This window comes from Silene latifolia, chromosome 10 (assembly GCF_048544455.1).
Source record: "Silene latifolia isolate original U9 population chromosome 10, ASM4854445v1, whole genome shotgun sequence".
Lineage (NCBI taxonomy): Eukaryota > Viridiplantae > Streptophyta > Magnoliopsida > Caryophyllales > Caryophyllaceae > Silene > Silene latifolia.
In genome coordinates, this window is record NC_133535.1 from 100170945 (window position 1) to 100187114 (window position 16170).

Sequence of the window (16170 nt, forward strand, 5' to 3'; positions counted from 1 at the left end):
CGAAACCGACCGATCTAAAACGATCCGGTCGAAGGCATTTTTACGCCGCCGAGCGTGGCTTTCAAAAAGACCGATGTATGTCCACAGATCAGCTGGGCTTGCAGGTGGGCCATGTCCACAGTGGTACAGCTGTAGAGATCACTCTAAATGCAAATCAACACCTTCGGATTTTGATTTCAGAAAAAGGAAGTATGCTGATCTTCCTGAATATCTGATTTGCAATTACTGTGGTCATACGGGTCACATCCAAAACAATTGTGTCAAAAAGGCTCATGATATACGAAAAAATGCCGAACATGCTAAAACTGTTGACACAGTTGTCGAGGATGATGAAACCCCCATAAATGAACCTAAGGAAGAAAGGAATAATAAATTTGGTTGGTTCTATGACATGGCCTTTGACTACACCAAGAAACCTAGCACCTCACAAAATCCCTGTCGACCTCAACCTAGTAAACCTATTCACAAGGGAAATAGTCATCATAGACCTAGAGAAATTCCTAGACCGAGAGAAAACCCTAACCCTAGAACCCCTCCCAAGCAAAATAAACCAAGGGTTAGAAAAACGGTTATTAGACGAGTTTGGATACGGAAAGATTTAGTATACAGAGTAACTAATCATAAGGGACCCAACTTAGCTTGGGTACCTAAAAACTGTATCTAATCCCTTCTGCAGGAAGTAGTGAAAGAAAACAATCAATGGTATCCTGATAGTGGATGTTAAAGACACATGACTGTAGATAAGAATCTATTTCTTTCACTCAAGCCCTTCAACGGAGGAAAAGTGACGTTCGGGGACAACAAAAAGGGAAAAGTAATCGGCGTTGGCAAAATCGGAATTTCTAAGTCTCACGCGATCAGTTACGTTTATCTCGTGGACGGTCTATAACATAACTTGCTAAGCATATCTCAACTATGTGACAAAGGTAAGAAAGTCGTTTTCCATACTGATAGTTGTCGTATTATAATCGAAGGAACTAGCAATGTTATTCTTGAAGGTCACAGAAAAGAAATGTTTATATGGTAGATTTAAATGCTGTGCCTACTAACTCTTTTTCATGCATGAAAGTTACACTTGATGATCCGTGTTTGTGGCATAAAAGGTTTGGTCACATTAGCTCACTAACCTTGAACAAACTCAAGAAGTGGGACTTGGTTGAAGGGCTACCTAAAATCAAGTTCTACCAAGAAAAAATGTGTGATACATGTGCCAGGTGCAAACAAGCAAGATCATCGTTCAAACCTAAAAGAGTAGTAAGCACAAATCAAGCCTTGGAATTAGTACTCATGGATTTATGTGGACCCATGAAGGTAAGGAGTAGAGGAGGATCCAGGCACGTCTTCGTTCTTGTAGATGATTACTCGAGGTATGTATGGCCTATCTTTCTTCATTCAAAAGACAAAACGTTTCATGAATTTGATTGTCTTATGAAACGTGTTCAAAAAACATATAAGACTAATCTTGTATCTATTCGGACGGATCATGGCACTGAGTTTGATAACCAAGCTTTCATAGAATATTGTAGAGTTAATGGTGTAGGGCATAACTTCCCTGCCCCAAGAACTCCTCAACAAAACGGTGTCGTTGAACGTATGAATAGAACTTTAGAAGATATGGCACGTACAATGCTTTTGTGTAGTGGTTTACCTCGTAACTTTTGGGCTGAAGCCATTAGTACTTCTTGCTATATCCATAATCGTGCTATGATTCGACCTATTCTTAAGAAAACGCCCTATGAACTCCTTAGAGGTCGAAAACCTAATATCTCCCATCTTCGTTGCTTTGGGAGTAAATGTTTTGTTCACAATAACGGTAAAAAACGGTTAAGTAAGTTCGACCCTAGGAGTGATGAGGCGATTTTCATAGGATACGCAGATCATAGCAAGGCTTACAAAGTCTTCACTAAGAGAACTCTCTGTAATGAAGAAAGTGTCCGCATTATTTTTGATGAAGATAACGTGTTTGATAAGCCTTTACAGGATGAGGAAGAAGACTTGGAAGAACCCGACTTCCGTCTTTTAAGAGATGACCTCCCGGAACTGGAATTGGCGGACAATGAAATTGAGGAAACAAGTGATGAACTTGATCGTTCCTCAAAAGATAAAAAGGAGAAAACCAAAGTTATAGTTGATGATACTATAACATTGACTCAAAATAAGAACTCCCAAACTAATGTTATAGGTGATGTTACTATAACATTGAATCCAAATCTAGGTGTAGAGTCCGAGGTTATAATCGGTTTTAATAGGACACCCGGATTGGATTCAGGGGGAACTTCCTCAAATTCCGAGCCAAATGAAGTTGGGTCAAGCTCAAATAACGATGAAGAACCAAGTACTTCAACAAAGTGGAAATACAAGAGCTCACACCCCATGGACAATATTCTAGGGAATATTAAGAAGGGTGTTTAAACTAGACGTTCCTTGAATAACTTCTGCTCTTTCTACTCTTTTCTATCCATGATCGAACCAACAAATATCAATGAAGCTCTTGCTGAATCAGATTGGATTATATCTATGCAAGAAGAGCTACAAAAGTGCGAACGAAACAAGGTTTAGCACTTAGTTCCTACACCAAAGGATCGATCTGTCATTGGAACAAAGTGGGTCTTTAGGAACAAATTAAATGATGCCGGAGTCATTATTAGAAACAAAGCAAGATGGGTGGTCCAAGGTTATAATCAACAAGAAGGAATTGATTATGACGAGACTATCGCACCTGTTGCTCGTCTTGAGGCTATTAGACTTCTAATAGCATTCGCTGCACATAAAGGAATGAAGCTCTTCCAAATGGACGTCAAGACAGCATTTCTAAATGGGTATCTACAGGAAGAAGTCTTCGTAGAACAACCCCCTGGGTTTAAGAATAGCAAATTTGAAGATCACATCTTCTAATTAGATAAAGCCCTATACGGATTAAAGCAAGCACCTAGGGCTTGGTACGACAGACTATCAAAGTTTCTACTTGACAGTGGATTCAGTAGAGGATCTGTTGATAAAACCCTATTTCTAAAATCCGAGGGTTCTGACCTTTTAGTTGTTCAAATATACGTCGATGACATTATCTTTGGATCGACCAACCGAAACCTATGCAAATATTTCTCTGAGTTGATGACTTCTGAGTTCGAGATGAGTATGATGGGAGAATTGAAATTCTTCCTAGGACTGCAAATACAACAAACCGATGAAGGCATTAAGATTCATCAACAGAAGTATATCAAGGAATTAATTCGAAAATTCGGAATGGAAAATTCTCATGCTATGTCTACTCTAATGGTCGAAAATAAGAAGTTAACACTAGATGAAGACGGTAAGTCAGTTGACGAAACAACTTACCAAGGTATGATTGGGTCATTGTTATATTTGACCGCAAGTCGACCAGAATCATGTTTAGCGTATGCGTTTGTGCGAGATATCAATCATCTCCCAAAGAGTCGCATATGACGGCCGTAAAAAGGATTTTACGATACTTAATTGGAACGGCTAAGCTTTATTTATGGTATCCAATGGAGTGCAATTTTGATCTAGTCGGTTATTATGATGCTGACTATGCAGGATGTTCTCTAGACAGGAAAAGTACGTCAGGTGTTGCCACATTCGTTGGACCATGCATTATAACGTGGGGTTCAAAGAAGCAGAATTCAGTTGCCCTTTCAACTGCTGAAGCCGAGTATATCGTTGCAGGACTGGTATGTACTCAACTATTATGGCTTAAGCAACACTTATGTGATTATGGTGTTAATGTAGGTTGTATTCCTATTTTATGTGATAATACGAGTGCTATAATAATTTCCAAAAACCCGCGCAGCACTCGCGTACCAAACACATTGAAATTAGACACCATTTTATACGAGACCATGTTGACAAAAGGGAATATAAAACTCGAATTTCGTAGTACTGAAAAACAATGGGCTGACATTTTTACCAAAGCATTGGCTAGAGAACGTTTTGAGATTTTACGGTTGGAAATTGGTTTAATTGGTGGCAACTAAACTTGTCATAAATATTTTATTTCCCGTATGACTGACTAGATTTGACGAGATTGTATGACTGTGTTCGTATTTTCCGTTGCAAGTATATTCATGTACAGTATTTTATTATCTTATGAGAATATTCCATTTGCTAGTCTGTTATATTTTATGTTGTATACAAACCATATTTCTTGTTATTCACATATATATTCTATGGTTTAGAGCTTCATAAACCAATGACATTCATGATTGGTTTCATTTAGGATGTGAGTAGTATTCCCTACATGGCATGTAACATCAAATTGCATAAGCATGAAATTTATCTCTTATTTCCTGTATACACTGGGTTTGTGGTGGTGACACATGTGGAGAGGCGACCCTTCCTTTACGTTTTACCTACTAACCTCACATTAGCCAAATTTGTCTTGTTTTGACCTATTTATTCAACTACATTCCATATGGCCTACCCTTGTCAAGCTAGTCTTGTTGATATATTTGGAAGTCTTGTTGTGGTCAATTTGGTTCGTGTTGTGATGAATATTGGAAGGAAGGAAGAAAAAAAAATGAAATGAAAAAAAAAATATACGAAAAAAAGGAGAAAATTGTTATTATAAAAGAGGGAAAAGCAGAAATCTCTTATTACTCCTATTCTTATCATTTCCATATTACTTGAGGAGAAGTACTTTTTGATGTGAGTGTGTTTGTGTCATACTTGGCATGGTGCATCATCCTTCATGTTGGGTTGGAAAGTTGAATATGGTTACTTTTGATTGTGATCGGTGCTAGCTTGGCTTTTACCTCCACATATCCAAATTATTTTGCCCCTTCTTACCCAATTACCTCACCTCACATTCATATGTAAGTCCTCGGCATGTGTTTTAGACCTCGATTGGTTGGAGTGTATATGTACGGTAGCTAGAGATATCTATCATGTTAGATTGCATGCATGCTTCTGTAGGTCGTAGATAGGTGAGTGACTATTTTCATTCTCTCTTACAAAATATATACTCATCTTGGTTTGTATTACACACTTTATAGAACTTGCTTATGTTTAAATCGTTCTTATACTATAATATGTGCTTTGATTAATATATATTTCATGCCTCGGTTGATATCATTCTAGTCGTTTTATGTCTGTTCTCGTCTTTTCGATGAAGTCAAGAGAGGGAAGAAATAACCATTATTTAGTATTTGCCTAAGCTTACTCCTTGTCAAGACCTTTAATCTCTTAAGGTCCTTAGATGCTATACTTTGTATATAATTGTCTGATCTTGCGTTGATCTTTATCTATAAAGATGACGGTATTGTATTGAGGGGGAACTATATATTTAGTCACAATTTTAGGAGACTTGCCATCATCAAAAAGAGGGAATTTTTTGAACCATATAGATATATATGTTTGTGTTTTGATGATGTCAAGAGTGCTTTATATTCTATACACTCGTTTTGCGTAATTGTTTGTTTAGTCTTTTAGATTGGACTTACTAATCGCAAGCATTAAAGAATTGTGACGGAAGTATACAAGAACATATCATGATCATGCCTTCAATCACGGATCAAGATATTACAAGATAGTGAAAGAATTATTCAAGCATCGTGAGAAGATGAAGCTCAATTAAAGATTGATCAAGCTTGGATGATGAAGTAGCCTACACTCGAAGATCTCCTAAAAAGATTAGAATAGCGTAGGTGATTATCTCGTAATGGTAACATAAGAATGAATTTCTTATACTGGTAAAGTTATAACTTGACAGCTATAACATTACTTGTTAAAGAGCTCAATGTTATAGCTCTTCTACTATAACATTGAGATGCTGAGTTTATATTACACGACTTAAAATGTTTTCAAAATTGTTTTTGAAAAATGTTTTTGTTTCTTTTAAATGTTCTAGCAAAAGTATTTATTTAATGAGGAAGCCCATATCTATATTGAGTGTGGTTTTATTTTAAATCTTATAACTACTAATTAGGGTTTCTAATACTATCCACTCTTAAACCCTAAATCTAACCTATTGCAATGCTAGGGTTTTCACGAAAAACAAGGCCTATGAGCCGTGTGGACTCTCGTGTAAACCTAATGATATTAGTTGATTATTGTTAAGATTTTATTCTCTAGAATTATCTTAACATATCTTTTATATTTAGCATGATATGGTTATATATGATAAGAATATTTTTGTTATGGAAAATCTTATCATATCTTAAGATTTAAGGAAAAGATAATAGGAGAATAATTGATAAAATTATCTTTTGGCTATTCTCTATTATTTCCTAAAGATTTTAAGGAAATAAATAATAAGATATGATTTGTTTACATATCTTATATTTCGGCTATTTAGGGTTTAAGGAAAATATATTAAGTATATATATTTGATTAGATTATCTTATATTTAACCTATATCTTTTCTAAGAGTCTGCTTAAATAAAATAAGGAAAGTTGTTATGTTTTTTCCTTATTTTCATTCGGCATATCTAGCATTAAGGAAAGAATATTAGGTGAATATATGATAAGATAATTTATTAACAACTTATATCTTTTCCTAAGATTTTATGGATAAAAATAATAAGATATGATTTGATTTCCATATCATATTATTTTCGGCCTCTAGGGTTTTGAGAAAACCGAGTGCCATGCTTCCTCCTTTGCTATAAATACTTTACTCTTTGCTACATTCAAAAGTAAGACCTTTGAGCATAACTTTCATATATTTTCAAAAAGCAAAAACCGTGTTTTAGAGCAAAAACCGTTTTGATATTTTTCGAAAAAGGTCGTGTGATTTATAAACTTGTGCATTCGTTCTTATTGTTATCGTTATAAGATAATAGTGCTTATTTGATTTCTTACTCGTTCATTAACGTGAACTTTTAGTAGAATCATTAGTGCTTTCTTATTAGCGTAAGTTAGTCACTCGAGTATTTAACGGTACTCATTGAGTTACTGTAATACTCCGTATTTATAAGTCTTGGGGTACTCTATCGAGTAGCCCTTACTCTGTCGAGTAAGGGTAAGTTGCGAAATAAAATAGTTTCTGACCTGTTGGGTACTCGATCGAGTAGCTGGGGTACTCGATCGAGTAAGGGGGTACTCGATCGAGTACCTTGGGTACTCGATCGAGTGTCCGGTTTTACGGGGAGTTTTCTCGGGTTTTGTTAATTATGCGATTAAGGTATTTAAACATAGTCGTCATTGTTTTAAATCACTTTTACAAAACCTAAAACCCTGTTTAAGAGAGAAAGCAAGCAGTTCATCTTCCTAATCGCATTCTTAGCAATTCCCGGAGTTCAGACGGTCAGTTCTTGTCGTTATTCGTATCGTTGAGTTCCTTGCGTCGAGGGTAAGCTTTTAATATAATTTTTATAATGTTTTGTTAAGATTGGTTAAACCCTAATTTAGAGATTTGGGGGTTTTGGTGTGTAGTATGTGATGTGTAGTCTCTATGTGTTATATGATAGGAGGAGGGTTCGTAGAAGAGGCGTTTTGATACAGCTGTAGATACCGTCTGCTTGTTGTGCTTTCCAGGTAGGATTTCCTACTCAGTATTAGTCCCATAATGGGATATTGGTGATGTGCTGTATTTGGTTGTTTGATATAATGATTGTACTGTGTTTGTGGTTGTGATTGCTGTTGATGGTTCTCGAGATGCGTTCTCGGCTGAGTGGGGTCACTTGCGGGAGTGACTTCACGCCCTAGTTTCGCCCTTCGTGGAACCCACCACGGAAGGGGATGTGCACATTAATGGACAGGGTTATCGCTCGTATGATGAGCGGGGCTTAGGTGGGAACGGCTGCGTCCCCCATCTGCGGGCTGGTCCAGTGGACAGTCAGTATTGAGATGATGGGAATTGGTTGGTGGTGTGTATGTGTGTGTGTGTGTGTGTGACAGTTCAGCTGTCTGTTTATCTTATTATTGTTATCTATATTGATTGTGTGATTAGTACTGACCCCGGTGTTGTTTTGTAAACTTGCGGTGATCCATTCGGGGATGGTGAGCAGATATTGAGCAGGTATTGAGATGAGTACTGGGATAGCTGGGATGCCATGACATGATGATAGGAGTCTTCCGCTGTAGCCTTAGTTTATTTACATTTCAGTTAGACAGTCGTTTGAGAATAATGTATCGTACTTTTAGTTGGTTTCATGGATTGTAACTATTCGTTAAACTATTTATAATAAATGTTGTTTCTTTATTGTTGTTTGATTATCAATTCCTCGGGTAACCGAGATGGTAATGTCTTCATACCTGAGTGGTCCTGGTAAGGCACTTGGAGTATGGGGGTGTTACAAATGGTATCAGAGCGACGATCCTGAAACCTGTAACCAATGAACTTAATGAACATAGGGAGTCAATTAAAATGAACCCGGGGTAAAAGTTGTAGGAGCTAGTGCAAAGGCTTGGGAGACGTCCTAAAGTCGCGGGGGTCGCCCTACAACTTTGAACCGGTCACATGGGGGAAGTGTTTGTCGAGTCGTATGTGTGTTTGGTTAACTTGTTTACAAATGTGATGGAATGTGTTGATTGTTGGATGTTCGAATTGGAAGTGGAGGAGGTGAAAGAAAAGTGATCATATATATAGAAACTGTTGATGAAATGATAGCATGTTGAATGTTTTACAACGTGGCAATTAATAGCATGATTGTTATGATATAATATGTGATTTATAAAGTTAGCATGTTAGCATATGACGTAATATGCGGGTAGCTCTTACGAATTAGTGTTACTCGATCGAGTGGGACTGACTCGATCAGGTGGGTTTTTGGCGATTTTGAGTTCAGAATCGAGTTTTGGGGCACTCGATCGAGTAACTATGGGTACTCGATCGAGTAACTATGGGTACTCGATCGAGTAGGGGGTCACTCGATCGAGTAGCCTAGATACTCGATCGAGTAGGTAAGAGATCAGAAGGTCTGTTTGGGTCTGGAGTTTGGGTACTCGATCGAGTACGTGGGGCACTCGATCGAGTAGCCCGTTACTCGATCGAGTGTGTTTGGGAACTCGATCGAGTGGGTTCTGGGCAGCGTGTATTCGTGTTTTGAGGTTTAGTACGTGTGTTTATGTTTACCCTTTCTTCTATAGCTTCAAGATGCCGCCCAAGAGAACTGCTTTTTATGCGAGAGCTGAGCTCATGACCGTGGATGACATCGTTAAGATGTTAGAGCACCAGGATGCTCTTACTGAGACCCTGAAGAAAGTGAATGAGGACAAGAATAAGGATAAGGAGAAGGAGGTTGATCAATCAAAAATCAGCCTGTACATTGCGAGGTTTAACCCGAAGGAATACAAGGGGGTTGGGGAACCTAACCTTCTTGATAGTTGGCTGAGAGAGATGGAGAACATCTTAGACTTGGTTCATTGTCCTGATGAGATGAGAGTGGAACAGTGCGTTCTATCCGAGGGAGGCAGGCAGTGGTGGGGGATTCAAAGAAGGTGAGTGCTAGGGAGATATATGCAAACCAAGGCTTACCTCGCTATACCTTGGGAGGAGTTTCGTAAGGTCAGAGGAAGGAGTTTGTACCGGAGCATGTGAGGAGTAAGATGAGAGAAGAGTTTGATGGTTTTAAGATGACTCCGAGATGTCCGTGGGCCGAGTACTACAGTCTGTTCAATGAGAAGTCTAGGTATCTTTGAGGACATGGGTTTGAGTGAGGAGAATTTGGCATTGAGGTTTGAGAGGGGGTTGACTACCAAGATTATGGATAAGTTACCCGTGGGGATCCTTACTGATGTTAAGGAAGCTTATGAGAGGGCTGGGAGAGCTGAGAGGTTGGTGGAGATGGCTCAGGAGAGGTCAGGTGGTGAGAAGAGGAAGTCTGAGAGTGAGGGTGGTGGCCAATCGAATCACAAGAAAGGCAACTACAATCAGTCTAAAGGATTTTCTTCTGGGTCTGGGTTTAGTGCTGGGACTTCCTTTGGGCGTGGCCGTGGAAGTGTGAGTAATAGTTGGGGAGTGACCTGCTTTGGTTGTGGTGGTGTAGGCCACAAGAGACATGAGTGCACGAGTGCACCGGGATCTTTTCAGAGACCTGCACAGAGCTTCGCGAGCAACAGACCGGCTGGATCATGGCCAAACCGGGGAAGTCAGAGTTACCAGAGTGGAGGCAACCGCAACGACGGTAATTCTTATCAGAAAACACCGACGAACAACAACAACAATCAAGGGTCGGGTGCTAAGCCGACCGCATCGCCCCAAGATCTTGTCCGGGAGGTGGACAAAGACCAAAGGGCAAGTTGTTCATGATGGAGAAGAAGGCAGCTGAGGAAGATGCGCACGTTATCACCGGTACATTCCTTGTTAATGGTATTCCTACGTTTGTTTTGTTTGATTCGGGGGCTTCTCAGTCGTTTGTGTCTTCGAGTCATGTAAAACAGTTGGGTTTGAGAGTATATGAGTCTGTTAGTGAGCAAGTTTTCATACCTTCGGGTGAGTCTGTATCGTGTGGGAGATTGTTTAGAGATGTATCCTTGATAGTTGGGCAAGTTGATTTCCCTGTAGACTTGCTAGAGTTTCCTTTTAATGGTTTTGAGATGATAGTTGGGATGGATTGGTTAGGAAAGTATAAAGCTAAGATAGACTGTCATCAAAAGAAAGTGTCCTTACGAGGTCCTAAGGGTGTTAGTATGTCTTATCGTGGGTTTCTAGTCAAACCCATAGTTAAGTTGATTGCAGCTGTCACCTTGAAGTCTTATCTGAGGAAGGGATGTCCGTTGATCTTGTGTCATGTGAGAGATGACCGGATAGAGAGTCCGACAGTTGATGAGATACCAGTGGTGGGAGAGTTTGCGAGATGTTTTTCCGAGAGGAGATTCCGGGGTTGCCACCGAGGAGGGAGATAGATTTCACCGTAGAGTTGAAGCCGGGGACGGGGCCAATCTCTAAGGCACCGTACCGTATGGGTCCTAAGGAGATGGAGGAACTTAGGAAGCGGTTGGATGATTTGATAGAGAAGGGATACATTAGACCAAGTGTATCGCCTTGGGAGCACCAGATTACTGTTCGTGAAGAAGAAAGATGGGAGCTTGAGGCTGTGCATAGATTACAGGGAGCTGAACCGTGTGACGATAAAGAACAAGTATCCTTTGCCAAGGATAGATGACCTGTTTGATCAGTTGAGCGGCGCAACAGTCTTTTCTAAGATTGATTTGAGGTCGGGGTATCATCAGGTGAAGATTAGAGAGGTGGACATACCAAAGACAGCTTTCACGTCGAGGTATGGCCATTATGAGTATGTGGTAATGCCGTTTGGGTTGTCTAATGCGCCGGCAGTGTTTATGGATCTGATGAATAGAATCTTCAGACAGTTCTTGGACCAGTTTGTAGTGGTGTTTATCGATGACATCTTAGTCTACTCTAAGACTAAGGAGGAGCATGAGGAGCATCTGAGGATCGTGTTGCAGACTTTGAGGGATCATGAGTTGTATGCTAAGCTGTCCAAGTGTGAGTTCTGGTTAGAGAAAGTTGCTTTTCTGGGGCATGTAATCTCTAAAGATGGGGTAGCTGTGGATCCGGCGAAGATTGAGGCAGTGACAAAGTGGGAAGCACCGAAGAATGTTGCTGAGGTTAGGAGTTTCTTGGGTTTAGCTGGATCCTTGGGTTTTGGATGGGAACTCCCTTGTAGAATAACACTACTCACTTTGGTAAAGGCAATAGTCTCTAGCTTTCGGATGGATTTCTTCTTGGTAAGAATGTCCTTCATGTATTTTGCATAGGCCGGAACATGATTGATCAATTCCTTGAATGGGATTGAGACTTCTAAGTTCTTCACAATTTCCATGAACTTTCCAAGTTGCTCATCAAACTTAGGCTTAGCTTTACGACTTGGGAATGGAAGTCTAATCACAATAGGCTCTTTCTCCTTAGCCTTTTCTTCATTTTTCTTCTTTGAAATTTCATTGGTGGTGGGTTCTTCTTCCTCCTTAGAGTTCTCCACAACTCTTTGCTTGTCACTAGAATCCACAACATCTTCATCATTTGGCCGCTTCGGCCCATCATATCTTGTACCACTTCTCAAATGGATGGCGCTCACCGTTTCATGTCTTGGTGGATTACCTTGAGGTGGTAATTGCCACTTTTGTCTTTGAGAGCTAGAAGATGCTAATTGAGACATTTGAGTTTCTAGCATCTTGGTGTGGGCTAGTATGTTGTTGATGGTGATATCTTTGGCTTGGCTATCTTTTTGCATTTGGGTGAAAAATTCTTGTTAGTTCTTTTGAATTTGAAGGACCGCTTTTTGAACATCAAAGCTTTGGTCATTGGTTTGATTGTATGACAGTTGATTTTGATGACTTTGGCTTTGGTTGTAAAAGGGTCTTTGAGCTTGATTTCTCATTGGAGGTGGGGTGTATGTTGGTTGGAGGTTTTGAACATTTTGGCTCTTGTATGAAAGATTTGGATGAAATTTGGTATTTTCATTATAGTAGTTAGAATAAGGGGCGCCACTTTTATATGCTTAGAAAGCATTCACTTGTTCATTTGTTCCCCTACATTCACTTTGCTCATGTCCCAAAGTTCCATAACTCTCACATACTCCACTAGGAATTGAGGATGATGCCACCATAGCATTAAAATGTCCTTTGGGTTATTTGGAAGCTTCATCAAGCTTAGACATGGCCTTCTCAAACTTCAAATTAATGGTGTCAATATGAGCACTTAGTTAAGCACCCAATTGTGTGATGGAATCTACCTCATGCCTTCCTCCTCTAGTGGCCTTTCGAGGCCTACTATATTGTGAATTATGAACCGCCATCTCTTCGATTTTGGACCATGTTTGATTGTCATCAACTTGGTGAATATCCCATATTGAGAATATTGCGGGAGTCTTCATATAAACCGTTCCAAAATTGTTGCACAAGGAACCACTCACTAAGCCCATGGTGTGGACAAGAGCGACAAGTGTCCTTAAATCGCTCCCATGCTTCATACAATGATTCTTCATCCCTTTGCTTGAACCCGGTGATTTGGCTCTCAACATATTGGTCTTCTCCAGAGGATATAATTTCTTGTAAAAAGCAAGTGCTAACTTCTTCCATGAATCAATACCAAGGGTAGCCTTGTCTAGGCTCTTCAACCATTGCTCTGCGGTACCAATCAAATAAAAAGGAAATAATACCTATCGGATTTGGTCTTGAGTAACTCCGGTTTGAGAAATCGCATCACAATAGTCACAAAAAGTCTCCATATGTGAATGAGGGTCTTCACTAGACATCACTCCAAATTGACTTCTCTCAACTAATTGTATGAATGCGGATTTTGCAATGAAATTACCGGTTAAATGTGGTGGTGTAGGAGTACCATTTGGTAGGTTCTACTCAGTTGGTACGGAATGTGATGAAAATTTAGGTATTGTGGGTTGATTTTGTGGTGGGTTTTGTATTGGGTTATCCTCTCCTTCTGTTGCAAAAGGGTTGGTGAACTCAATGTTATTTGGTTGAATGTCCACAATCTCTCCAATACTTACAACTCTTGAAGTACCTCTAGCAACTCTTCTATTGTTGGTTAAGGTTCTTTCAATCTCGAAATCAATACGTAATAAATTACCTTGTGATCTCCTAGTAATGCAAAATATCAAACAGCTCGAAAATAATTAGAACAACCTTGAGTAATTTGACTTCCCCAAGGTAAAGAAAGACACAACTAAAAACAATTAATGAAAATCAAATCAATTTAACACCGTCCCCGGCAACGGCGCCATTTTTTGTCCGGTGCAAACTCGTCGTCAAAAGCTACCAACCAAAACAATATTTATAACTTCACAAACTACTCTTAGTAAAGAGGTAAGTAAAGGTCGGATCCCAAGGGACGGGTATTGATGTAGGATTCTCAATTGTAAAAAGCTATGTCTTAGGGTGTCACAATTTGGGTTGAGGTGATGTGTAATCTAAGCTAATCAACAAGATGAAAGTAAAGTAATGAAAGCAAAGCAAGGCAATAAAAGGGAGTTGTAAACAATTGATTAAAGGCACTAGGGTGTCATGGGTTCATAGGGGATTCATAGGAGTTGATCATACAAACATGTTCTCAACTAGATGCAAGCACTTTTTGTTGTGATGGGATCGAGTTAGTGTATATCTTACAATCCCTAAGAAGGTTTGGGTCCCGGAGCCGAGTCGTCTAGACTGTACAACACCTACAAGTCGACTTAATCCTTCCTATTTAACTCTATGCGTGGTCTAATGAGGCTCGAGTTGGTTTATAACTTACAAGCCTCATTGAATAGATAAGAGATGGTTAAAAAATACAAGGATTCATAGACTCGCATTTCATCAAACATAACATATGGATAAGTTGAAATCACAACAAGCAAGCAAATTAATTATGAGAAAATATTAGATTAAGCATAGATCAATCCCCATGTTTGTTTCCCTTAATTCCCCATTAACCCTAGCTAAAGAACTACTCACTCATGATCAAGTTTAGCATCCTAATAAGGTTGTCAATCATACTAACAAGGCAAAACATGATGAATAAATGAAAGTGATTTAACAATAATTAAACAAAGGTAAAGAGGAATTATACCTATGAAGATGATTCCAAATAATAAAGCAAAGAATAATACAAGTACTTGATGATTGATGGAAGGTTGTCAATCCTCCAAATAAACCCAAATAATCTTCTAATTACCCAAATAAAAGGAAGAACAATAGAGAATTTAAGGAAAGATTAAGATGTGATTAATATTGAGAAATGTATTACAACTAAATTAAGACTAATTTAAGAGAGTATTAAGAGTGACTAAAATTGAATTGAGAGATGATGCTAATCTAGGTAGTACAAAGGGGTATTTATACTAAAGATTAGGTACAAGTATTAGGGTTACTAAGGACTTAAATGACTATTAAGACCTTAAGAAAACTTGAGAAAATGCTACTCCCGAGGGAAATGCGCGGATCCTCCTTGCTATTCCTGCCACGATCCGCTCGTCCCGTGTTGTGGCACGGGCTGTTCTGTCTTGTGATCCGCTCGGATCAGGGAGGAGACGCTCGGATCTTTGCTGCACAGTCTGCTCGTCCTGGGATCAAACCGCTCGGATCCTTGTAGTGTGGCATGCTCGGATCATGCTTGGGCCACTCGGATCCTTGGGCAGAGTGCTTTTCTAGTTTAGCTCCTTAACAATCCGGAAGGATCGTATTGGGGATGCAAGGATCTTTTCATCATTGCCCATTTCACTTTATTTATCTACTTAGGCCTCTAGTGTCGGTCTTCTCTTTGATGCTTGGTCATTAGATGCGATCCATTTAGCTCCATTTCGCCTCATAAATGCAAGGTTAACAATCCTCTCCTACCAAGGAGACAAAACCTCGAAGAATATGCAAAATGGGAAACTAAAGATAGTAAATGACCCAAATATGTGCTATAAAGCATAGGAACGAGGTTAATTCGGGGACTAAATGTGCTCAAATATGAGTCACATCATAAGCACATAAGCAAGCAATATGATGAAAAGTAAAGTAAGTTAGGGGAGTAAAAGTGTGTAAATATTGGCCACATCAGGTGGATTTTGCTAAGTCATAACCTTACTAGGTTATATTACTTCCAGGGTTAACTAGCTCTACCTTTTAGTTGGTTAGAAGCAGGACATGAAAGAATGAATGAAAAGTAAAGTAAGTAAATAAACAAGAAGTTAACAAGACTTATACATGGAAAACTCTTGAATGAGAAAAACTTATTGGTACCAAGCCAGGAGAGGATTTCAGAATTTTATTGGAGAGAATATAAGTATTATACCGATAATATAAGAATTTCTCAAAGTATTGTATAACTCGGAGTGTATGTAATTGTGTGATAATGTGTCTTCAAATGATCCACGCTGCTCTTTCTATAGATTTTCTGAACGGTAGTGTAATCTTCACCATTCAGAACCAATATTCTCCATTAATGACGCCATTGATGGCCTTCTTGAATATGTGTTATTGCCCGATTAATGCTCCTTCTTTATAACCAAATCTTCATCATCAATATACTCTTAATTACGGTATTAATGTGGTAATAATCTTATATAATCCTCTTTGACTAGGTAAATATTGACTTTATATATGACCTCGTTGTCCTCTCTTGCCTAGTGCCAATCTTGGACTATCCTATAGTTCTGTCCTAGTCGTACTGTCAAGGTAGAATTCTGTCAGTAATGCGAAATACGAGGCCTAACATGATATATTTTTAAATTATGATGACATGTAAAATTTATCGACAAATTATGAGATACA

At 39.0% G+C, this 16170-nt stretch overlaps 1 non-coding gene across 1 annotated transcript; it reads left to right on the forward strand.

Annotated features, from left to right (window-relative positions):
* Positions 1–12832: 12832 nt before the first annotated feature.
* LOC141609801 (small nucleolar RNA R71) lies at positions 12833–12938 on the forward strand. Its single transcript, XR_012527711.1, has one exon. It is a non-coding gene; the product is annotated as a small nucleolar RNA R71 (small nucleolar RNA).
* Positions 12939–16170: the final 3232 nt, after the last annotated feature.